The sequence below is a fragment of the Callospermophilus lateralis genome, chromosome 11 (assembly GCF_048772815.1).
Source record: "Callospermophilus lateralis isolate mCalLat2 chromosome 11, mCalLat2.hap1, whole genome shotgun sequence".
Taxonomy (NCBI): domain Eukaryota; kingdom Metazoa; phylum Chordata; class Mammalia; order Rodentia; family Sciuridae; genus Callospermophilus; species Callospermophilus lateralis.
This window is the reverse complement of record NC_135315.1, coordinates 55,983,724-55,995,939: the sequence shown is the minus strand read 5'-3', so window position 1 is coordinate 55,995,939 and position 12,216 is coordinate 55,983,724.

The window sequence follows — 12,216 nt, the reverse complement described above, 5'->3', positions numbered from 1 at the left end:
ATTGTTTGTCACCATAGCATGAACGAGCCTATCCTCGCTGATAAAAGATTTAACTAGATGATCCTGGACACTTTTTCCAAAATCAAAATATGTAATTTTTAAGAATATTTTATGCTTATCCTCTTGAATTAAGAATGATTCATATATTTGTAGCCACATAAATATTAATTTGAGCAACAATATGAATATTTACTTATGATTATTTTTTAACAGATAATTTCTATTCCTTTATTTTAGAATTAAATAATCCCTTAAGCACAATACATAGCAGGTGACAGTTTCCCGTGCCTTCAATCACATAACATGTTTTTTTTTCTCTTGATAATTCATACATTTGAATCAAATGGTGTATAATTTCTCATTTTTCTGAGTGTACAGGTTGCAGAATCACATTGGTCATACAGTCACCTATATACATACAGCAATAATAAAGTCTATTTTATTTTGCTGCCCTTCCTATCCCCCCTTCCCCTCCCCTCCCCTCCCATCACTTCTCTCTACCCAATCTAATGTGACACATTTCTCTTTTTTTTCTTTTTCCCCTCACAACATCATACATGTATTCTGTATAATGATGAGGGTCTCCTTCCATCTTCTGTGCAATTCCCCTTCTCCCTCCTTTTCCCCTCCCACCTCTCTTCCCTATTTAGTGGTAATCTTCTTCTCATGCTCTTCCTCCCTACCCCATTTTGAGTCACCACCCCCCTTATATCAGAGAAGACATTCAGCATTTGTTTTGGGGAATTGGCTAACTTCACTTAGCATAATCTGCTCTAATGCCATCCATTTCCCTGCAAATGCCATGATCTTGTTATTTTTTAGTGCTGAGTAATATTCCATTGTGTATAAATGACACATTTTTTTTATCCATTCATCTATTGAAAGGCATCTAGGTTGGTTCCACAGTCTAGCTATTGTGAATTGTGCTGCTATGAACATTGATGTGGCTGTGTCTCTGTAGTATGCTACTTATGATTATTAATCCAGGCCAAAATTTGGCAATTTACATTAAAACCTCAAAAACATACACCTTTTGACCAGGAAATTGTACTCCTAGATACTAATCTTAAGGAAGTAATCTGTAATAATTTTATTGAACAGTTATTATGCCATAGTCATTATTCTAAGTGCTTTGCACAAATTAACACTGAGTGCTTATAGTACCCTATGATGCATCATCTACAATTATTATCTATTTTTATCACATTCTTACACAAGTTAATGGAATGAGTTAATGGAATTGTTTGTCACCATAGCATGGACGAGCCTCCTACACAAGGAGACTGAGACTTAGAGAAGTTAAGCAACTTGGTTCAAATTATATAGCAGAATATTCTAATCCATCAGCCTGACACCCACGGCTGTGCTTTCAATCATCATGATAGACTGCTACTTTTTTTTTTTTTTCCCGCTTGCCATGTTGAGCTGCTTCCTTCTGCCACAGTGTTCTGCCTCAACTTGGGTCCAGAGCTGTGGAGTTGACTGACTGTGGACTGAAGCTCTGAAATATTTGCTAAATCACCTAAGTTGTTCTTGTCAGGTCTTTTGGTCATGACAATGCAAAGCTGGCAAAAACAACCGGGAAACTATTTAATATCTAAGTGTAAGAGACTGGTTTGAAACAATTATGTTAGCACTATGTGATAGGGTACTTATACACATGCAGTCTTTTTTAATTTAATTTTTTTTTCTCATGATCTGGGGATTAAACCCAGGGCCTCACACACGCTAGGCAAGCACTCTATCACTAAGTTACACCCTCAGCCTTTTTTATTTTTGAGACAGAGTCTCACTAAATTATCCAGGCTGGCCTCAAACTTGTGATCCTCCTGCCTCAGCCTCCCAAGTCACTGGGATTATAGGCATACACCACCACACCTGACTTTAAACTCAATTTTTAAGAGTCATTTCAACAAACATTTATTAAGCAGCAATTAAATATCAGACAATGGTCCAAAGAGGCACATAAAAAGATGTTTATAATATATAAAATGAGAACAAGTTAAGAAAAAAAAAGCCTAGTCCCATTTTTTCAAAAATTATATGTTGTAACTCAGTGGTAGAGTGTTTGATCAGCATGTGTGAGGCACTGGGTTCAATTCTCAGCACCACATAAAAATAAATAAATAAAATAAAGGTATTGTGTCCATCTACAGCTAAAAAAGTGTGTGTGTGTATGTGTGTGTGTGTGTGTGTGTGTGTGTATATAGTAATTATAAAAGTATAAGTATAGCCAAGCACAGTGGCTCATGCTTGTAATTCCAGCAGCTCCAGAGGCTGAAGCAGAAGGATCATGGGTTCAAAGCCAGTCTCAGCAAAAGTGAGGCACTAAGCAACTCAGTGAGACCTGTCTCTACATAAAATACAAAATAGGGCTGGGGATGTAGCTTAGTGATTGAGTGCCCCTGAGTTCGATTCCTGGTACTCCCCTCAAAAAAGTATAAGTGATGTGTATGTGTGAGTGTGTGTGTGTATGGGTGTGTATGCATAGACAAGAGTCTAGAAAGTTTATGTCTGGCTAGTAGAATCTGGCATGGATTTTTCTTTTAAATACCTACAGGTGTCTTCTGAGTTTCTATAACAGGCATAAATTCTACTTAATTAAAAGTTCCACACCACATCTAGAGTTATTGTGCCATAGTCATAATTCTAAGTGCTTTGACAAGAGTTTGCATGTAGTTATTTAATTTCAGTCAGCAATCTCAGGGAAGAGAAGTAGGGATGAGGCAAAGTAAAAGTGAGTTAATAGAAAAGTGAAATGAAGGGTATGTAAAAGATGATCACCACTGTGGGAAACAGATGTGCTGTCTCTAGAAATCCCTCCAGAGAGCCATAAAATGGGCCTTACAACTGCCCGTCTAAGGGACATAACATGGGAGGATTCGTCTACAGGACCCTTGCCCATGGGTAAGGGGCATCAATTCCCTCCCATTTTCCATTGCATGTTTGCAGAAGGGATGAGAAGATTGATGTAGGTGTCCCACTGGCTACAGCAGAGAAGCCTCAGGACAAACAACAACAGCTTCACGGAGCAGCTGGAGTGAGCTGGGGTGAGGAACTGAAGAGTTGAGAGGGTGGATGTGGCTGTGCCTCATGTAGCCTGATAGGATGTTCAGGGAGGGAGACAGCTGGTTCTTCAAGTTGTCACTTGTCAGTTAAAATATTGGGAGACCCAGGTTTCATTTTTACTTTAGAATAAGAGCAATTGTAGTAGAAAAGGCCAAATAGAAGCCCCTTGCCCCACTTTCCTACCCACCAAGAGAGTAAATAAAAACCATATCCCATCTCAGAGGCGCAAGGTACAGATTCAAGTCCACTCTCAAAGATAAAAAGGATGCCGCCTGGTGATTCCCATTCAGTTATCATTTTGGCTTTTATAAAAACCAGCTGGTGGGTGACTGCGGACTACTTGAGTTTAGAAAGGAGTAGCCCCAATTGCAGCCATGAAGCTGGATGTGGTAGCTTCACTAGAGAAGACTCATAGAGCCTTGGGTAGATAATATGCAGTTATTGATCTGGTGAACATATTCTTTTCCATATCAGCCAAAAAGAAGGATTGAAGCCATTTCCATTTGCACAGAATGACAGCAGTATATTCATGGATTACGGTCAAAGGACTATGTTAATTCTCCATTTTTAAAATTTGTTCTTTTGAGATATGCATGTCAGTAGAGTGTATTTTGACATATTGTATGTACATAGAGTATAACTTATCCTAATTAGGATCCCATTCTTATGGTTGTACAAGATGTGAAGTTACACTGATCATGTATCCATATATGAACATAGAAAAGTTATGTTTATGTACTAGGGTTCTCTAGAGGAACAGAATCAACAGGAAATACAATTATAAAAAGAGGAATTATTAGGTTGACTTAGGTGACTGGAAGCTGGAGAGTCCCGTCTGCAGGCTGGAGAGCTGGAAGAATCAGTAACTTTATAGTCCAAGATGCTGAAGCCACAGAACAAGAGGGATCCATGGTGTTACCCTAGTCTGAGACTGAAGGTTTCTGGGGAATTACTGGCAGAGTCCACTTTGGAAGAGTAAAGAAGTGAGAGTCCGATAACTTCAAAGGATCATAGCAGAAATCGAGAACCTGTTCAAAAAGAATGGAGCTTGCATCTGTTGCTGCTTCCTTGTTCTTCCAACTTTTATTCCGTCCAAAACATTATCCTATTGGATAGCGCTGCCCATGCTTAGGGAGGTCTCCATTTCAGTTGACTATCTCACATGCCAATCATTCCTAGACACACCCTCATTGACACACCCATAAACCTCTTAATCCTCTGTATCTCTTAATCCAATCAAGTTGATGAATGCGAAATGGTCAATACAGTCCAATGCATTCTACTGTCTTTTCTAATCCTATTCCCCATCCCTTCCCTTCATTTTTTTTTGGTCTAATCCAAAGATCTTCTATTCTCCCCCTGCTGGGGCCCGGCTTATTGTGTTAGCATCCACATATGAAATATCATTTGGCCTTTGGTTTTTTGGAATTGGCTTATTTCACTTAGCATGATAGTCTCCAGTTCCATCCATTTACTGGCAAATGCCATAATTCCATTCTTCTTTATGGTTGATTAATATTCTATTGTGTATATATACCACATTTTATTTATCCATTCATCTGTTGAAGGGCACCTAGGTTGGTTCCATAGCTTGGCTATCAAGAATTGAGCTCCTGAGGCTGGGGATGTGGCTCAAGTGGTAGCGCGCTGGCCTGGCCTGCGTGCGGCCCGGGTTTGATCCTCAGCACCACATACAAACAAAGATGTTGTGTCGGCGGAAAACTAAAAAATAAATATTAAAAAATTCTCTCTATCTCCCTCTCTCTCTCACACACACACACACTCTCTCTCTTTTTTTAGCTTTTCTTTTTAAATTTTATGGTTTTTTTTTAATTTTTATTTATTTATTTTAGTCATACATGACAGTTTGTCACACTCTCTCTTTAAAAAAAGAATTGAGCTCCTATAAAATTTAAACACTGAATTTAAGTCCTTTGGGTATATACCAAGGAATGGGATAACTGGGTCAAATGGTGACTCCATTCCAAGTTTTCTGAGGGATCTCCATACTGCTTTCCAGAGTGGAATTTTTCCATTTTTGGACACAGGGACATCTACTATCTTGGCATTCAAAAAAAAATCACATTGGTCCACTATTTTGAAGATACCTATTAATGAACGAGAGGTGGGCCTATACTACTAAAAAATAATCCAGAGAGTGAGAAATCAACCCTGTGAAGATCCAGAGTCCTACCAGACTACTGCAGGACATGCACAGCTATCCCTTACAAAGTAAAGGGTGATTACTTCATCTTTTAGTTGCTACTTGTAAGAGATAAACATGATATTTGTTAAGCTTCTTTAGGTTTTGCCTGCAGAATACTTCACATTGTTACACACTACTTCAATCCATTTATAAGGTGACTTGGAGAGTTTATGGCTTTGGACTGGAACCAAGAGCAAGGAAAGATTCTGTAACAGGTCCAGTTTTCAGTAAAAGCAGCCTTGCTGCTTGGGCCACACAAACCAATAGATCCCATGATAGTAGGAGCATCTGTGGAATAAAAAGATGCCACTTGAGTCCTTTGGCTAGTCCCACTTGAAAGACTGCAAGAAGACCCCTAGGGTTCTCCAAGCAGTGCTATGGACATTCTACTACAAAGAACTATACATCATTCAAAGTGCAGCTCCTGGAGGCTACTGGGCCCTGATACAGTTAGTTTCTCACTATGAGACATTCAATGACCTTATGACCAGAACAGCTCATCATGAGCTGGATGATCTCAAAGCCCCATGTTAAAAGAGATTGTGCTTAAACAGGTGCAGCTGCATGAAAGGTGGCCCGGACCCTGTGATACCTCTACTGCCACTCTGATTGACATCTTTTCTTTGGTTCTCACTATGACCTCATGAGAGTTCCCTGAGACTTGCTAACAGAAGAATTACCTAAGAGAATTCACAGAGGGTTAGCTTGATGGAGTTGGTGCAGATTGGTAATGGAATGCTGTTCACATTATTCCCATTCAGGGGTGACCTTAAAAGATAGTGGTGTAGGAAAAGAGAGCAGTGAAGACAAATTCTCTATGGGAAGGCCTCTGTCTTAGTCTGTTTCATGTTGCTATAACAAAATACATAAGGCTGGGTACTTTATAAAGAAGAGAGATTTATTTGGATCATGATACCGATGGCTGGAAACTCCTAATAGCATAATGTCTAGTGAAGGACCTCTGTTATGGCACTACATGGTATAACAGGGTCTTCACAGACAGCCGCGAAAGAGTAATGAACAGATGTATGTGGAAGGGAGACTCCAGGCTCCCTGGATTCTTCTCTAAAATAGACCATATCTTATGCCACAAAACAACTCTTAGCAAATGCAAATATATATATATATATATATATATATATATATATATATATATAGAGAGAGAGAGAGAGAGAGAGAGAGAGAGAGAGAGGAGATAATACCCTGCACTCTATCAGATCACAATGGGATAAAATTAGAAATCAATGAATCAATGATAAAATTAAAAATAGAAGCTACTCTAACACCTGGAGACTAATTAACAAGCTATTGAATGACGGATGGATAGCAGAAAATATCAGGGATGAAATAAAAACATACTTAGAGGTAAATGAGAACCCTGGTACAACATATCAAAATCTTTGGGGCACTATGAAGCGGTGCTAAAAGAGGAAAGTTCATTGCATTGAGCTCTTTCATTAAAAAAAAAAAAGAAAGTCAATGAATAAGTGCCCTAAGATTCCATCTCAAAGTCATAGAAAAAGAAGAACAAATCAACACCCAAAGCAATTGAAGACAGAAAATAAAAATCAGAGCTGAAATCAAGGAAATCAAAACAAAAGAAGCAACTCAAAAAAACTGACAAAACAAAAAGTTGGTTCTTTGAAAAAAATAAAAATAAAATGGATAAACCCTTAGCCATGCTAAGGAAGAGAGAAAGAAAACTCAAATTAATAAAATTTATGATGAAAAAGGAAATATCACTAGGGACACGATTGAAATACTGAAGATAATCAGAAAACTATTTTGAAAATATATACTTCAATAAAATAGATAATCTTGAAGATATCAACAAGTTTCTAGAGACATATGACCTATCCAAACTTAATGGGAGGACATACACAATTTAAACAGATCAATTTCAATGGGAAGGCCTCTGTCTTAGTCTGTTTCATGTTTCTATAACAAAATACATAGAATACACTATAGAATGAAGGAATGGATGAAGTAGAAAATCCTATCAAAAGCCTACCAATCAAGAAAAGTCCAGGACCAGATGGATTCTCAGCCAAGTTCTACAAGACTTTCAAGGAAGAATTAATATCAATTCTCCTCAAATTATTCCATGATATAGAAAAAGAGGAAACCCTTCCAAAATCATTCTATGAAGCTAGTACCAACCTGATAGCAAAACCAAACAAAGACACATCAAGGAAAAAAAAAACTTCAGACCAATATACCTAAAGAACATAGATGCAAAAATTCTCAATAAAATCCTGGCAAATTGTATACAAAATATATTAAAAAGATAGTGCACCATGATCGAGTGGGGTTCATTCCCAGGATGAAAAATTGGTTCAATGTATGGAAAGCAATAAACATAATTCATCATATCAATAAACATAAAGACAAAAATCACATAATCATCTCAATGAATGCAGAGAAAGCATTTGACAAAAATACAGCACCACTTCCTGATCAAAACACTAGAAAAACTATGGATAGTAGAAACATACCTCAACATCATAAGAGCTATCTATGCTAAACTCAAGGCCAACACCATTCTAAATGGAGAAAAATGGGAAAAATTCCCTCTAGAACTGGAACGAGACAAGGATGCCCTCTTTCACCACTTCTATTCAACAGAGTCCTGGAAACTCTAGACATAGCAATTAGAAGAAAGAAATAAAAGGGATATGAATAAGAAAAGAACTCAAATTATCAATATTTGCCAATGATTCTATATTTAGAAAATCTAAAATATTCCACCAAAAACTTCTAGAACTAATAAATGAATTCAGAAAAGTAGCAGGACATAAAATTAACACCCTTGATTCAAATGCATTACTAAGTATCAGTGATGAATCAACTGAAAGAGAAATTAGGAAAACTAATCCCTCACAATAGCTTCAAAACAATCCAAAATATTTTGGAACCAATCTAACAAAAGTGGTGACAGATGTCTACAATGAAAACTATAACACACTAAAGAAAGAAATTGAAGAAGAATTAGAAGATGGAAAGATCTCTCATGCTCTTAGATAGGCAGAATTAGCATTGTCAAAATGGCCATACTACCAAAAGCACTATATAGATTTAGTGCAATTCCTAGTAAAATCCCAATACATTATTCATATAACTATTATGAAATTCACTTGGAAAAATAAAAGACCCAGAATAGCCAAAGAAATCCTTAGCAAGAAGAATGAAGCAGGAGGCATTGCAATACCAAACTTTAAATTATATTGGCACCAAAACAGACACGTAGATCAATGGTACAGAATAAAAGACACACAGGCAAATCCACATAAATATAGTTATCTCACACTAGACAAAGGCACCAAAAACATACATTGGAGAAAAGATAGCCTCTTTAACAAATGGTTCTGGCAAAACTGAAAATTCATATGCAACAAAATGAAATTAATCCCTCTCAGCATGCTCAAAACTCAATTCAAAGTGGATCAAGGACTTAGGCACTAGAACAGAGACCCTGCACCTAATAGAAGAAAAAGTAGGCCCAACTATCAATCATGTCAGCTTAAGAACTGACTTCCTTAACAAGACTCCTAAAGAGCAAGAAGTAAAATTAAGAATCAATATTACTCAGCCTTAAAGAATCTGGATGGACTCAAACTAAAAAGCTTCTTCCCAGCAAAGGAAACAGTCAATGACATGAAGTGAGAGCCTATGGAATGGGATAAAATCTTTACCACAGGCACCTCAGATAGAGCACTAATCTCCAGGGTATAAAAAAAATCTTCAAAAACTTAACACACACACAAAAAAAAAAAAAAATAAAAAAATAACCAGTAAATGGGCTAAGGAACTGAACGGACACTTCACAGAAGAAGAAATACAATTGATCAATAAGTATATAAAAATATGTTCATCTCTAGCAATTAGAGAAATGAAATTCAAAACTACTTTCAGGTTTCATCTCACTCTAATCAGAATTGGAATTATCAAGAATACAAGCAATAATAAATGTTGGTGAGGATGTGGGGGGAAAGGTACACTCATACATTGCTGGTGGGACTGCAAATTGATGCAACCATTCTGGAAATCAGCATAGAAATTCCTCAGAAAAGTTGGAATGGAACCACCATTTGACCTAATTATCCCACTCCTTGGTTTATACCCAAAGGACTTAAAAAGCAGCATACTACAGTGACACAGTGGCACATCAATGTTTATAGGTGCTCAATTCACAGTAGCTAAACTATGGAACCAAACTAGATACGCTTTATCAGATGAATGGATAAAGAAAATGTTGTACATACACCCAATGGAATATTACTCAGCCTTAAAGAAAAATGAAATTATGGTATTTACAGGTAAATGGATGGAACTAGAGAATATCATGCTAGGTGAAATAAGCCAAACCCCCTAAACCAAAGGCCAAATGTTTTCTCTGATAATCAGAGGCTGATCCATAGTGATGAGGGGCAGAGAATGAAGGAACTTTGGATTCTGCAGAGAGGAACGAAGGGAGGGGTGGAGTGGTGGAGATGGGAAAGACGGAAGAATGAGATAGACATTATCACCCTATATACATGTATAACTATACTACCGATGTGGCTCTGCACTGTGTACAGCTAGAGGAATGGAAAGTTGTGCTCCATTTATGCACAATGTGTCAAAATGCATTCTACTGTAATATATAACTAATTAGAACAAATTTTAAAAATTTAAAATAATAACAATTTTTTAAAAGATAGGGATCACTTTATTATCAACTAGATAAGAACCCAATTCAGAGCTGGGGTTCTGGCTCAGCGGTAGAGCTCTTGCCAAGCAAGTTCGAGGCCCTGGGTTCCATCCTCAGCATCACATAAAAATAAACAAAGTAAAAAATTATTGTGTTCAACTAAAAAACAAATATATATATATATATATATATATATATATATATATATATATATATATATATATATCCCAATTTATAGTTTTCTGGAAAACTTGTGGTGAGAACAAAGTTTGATCTTGGATTTTTCCAAACAGGAGACTGGCTCTGAACCCAATTCTAACCAGAAATTCAGTTTCTCCTAAAAAGTATGCATGTGAGAAAAAGAAATCAGGAGGCTGAGGCATGAGGATTGTGTTCAAGACCAGCCTCAGGAATTTGGGAGGCCTTAATTAATTTAGTGAGACCCTGCCTCCTGTCTCAAAACTAAAACATAAAATAAAATAAAAAGGGTTGGTAAAGCACCTATGGGGGTTATAAACCAAAAAAAAAAAAAGAATAAAATCAGACTAAAAAGCTTCTTCACAGCAAAGGAAACAATCAAGATTGTGAAGAGAGAGACTGCAGAGTGGGAGAAAATCTTTACCACATGCATCTCAGATAGAGCATTAGTCTACAGGATATATAAAGTACTAAAAGAACTTAACCCCCCCCAAAAAACCAAATAACCCAATCAATAAATGGGCTAAGGAACTGAACAGACACTTCACAGAAGAAGAAATACAATTGATTGATAAATATATGAAAATATGTTCATCATTTCTAGCAATTAGAGAAATGCACATCAAAACTAAGATTTCATCTCACTCCAGTCAGAATGGCAATCATCAAAAATACAAGAATAATAAGTGTTGATGAGTGAGGAAAAAGGTACACGTATACATTGCTGGTGGGACTGCAAATTGGTACAACCAATCTGGAAAGCAGTTAAAAACATGGAGATTCCTCAGAAAACTTTGAATGAAACCACCATTTGACCTCATTATCCCATTCCTTGTTTTATCCCCAAAATACTTAAAATCAGCATACTATAGTGACACAGCCACATCAATGTTTATAGCTGCTCAATGCAGAATAGTTAAACTATAAAACCAACCTAGATGCTCTTCAACAGATGAATAAAGAAGTGAGTACATATGAAATGGAATATTATTCAGCATAAAAGAAGAATAAAATTATATCATTTGGAGCTAAATGGATAGAACTGGAGAATATTGTGCTAAGTGAAACAGGCTAATCCCAAGGAGCCAAAGTTTTCTCTGATATGCAGATGCTAATTCACAACAAGGGGCACATGGGCTAGGGAAGAACAGAGGTACTTTGGATTATACAGAGGAGAATGAAGGGGTAAGAGGGTAGGAATAATAGTAGAATGAACTGAGCATTATGATCCTATGTGCATATATGATTACATGACCAGTGTTACTCTACCTCACGTTCAACCAGAAGAATAAGAAGTTATACTCCATTTATGTATGGTGTGTCAAAATTCATTCTACTGTCATGTAGAACTAATTAAAACAAATTTTTAAAAATTAAAACAATAAGATTTAACATTCATTTATTATTTTTAAAAAGTTCTCACAAACTGAAGTTATGGGAGAATTTTATTAACTTGGTAAAATGTATCAAACAAAACCAGCATCGGTTATCATACCTAAAAATGAAACATTAGAAACATTCCTTTATAATCAGAAATAAGAAAAGAATGGCAGCTATAAACACCATGATGCAAAAAATAGGTATGTTTATCAAAAAAGGAAGGAAATATATATATATATAAATAAAGTAAATATATATAATACCTTATTAAGGGCTCAGAGTCCACCAGCTGCAGTGCCAAACCTCATGGTGACCTCACCATTATTCTAAGTTGGAGGGAAACAGTTCCATTCTTTGCTTTCTCCCTTTCTGAGACTGGAGCCTGCAAAGTAATTTTTTAAAAATCTTGTTTAGAAAAAAAAAGGACTGAATTCTTCTAGCAAAGCAACTCTGTCAATAAGGAATGCTTTCAACTGTAAGCACCAGAACCCCTGATGAGCATTGGCTTTAACAGGTTATTGACCAGAACTGAGCCCCATGGTAACACCTGTTGCATGGTTGACTGAAGTCAGGCAGTGGTATGCAGGGAAGGTATTCTAGGTTAGGAACAATCACTATTGTAGAAGCCATTCCATCCGATTACCTTTTCCCTAGAAGTTCAGTCTTCGACAAG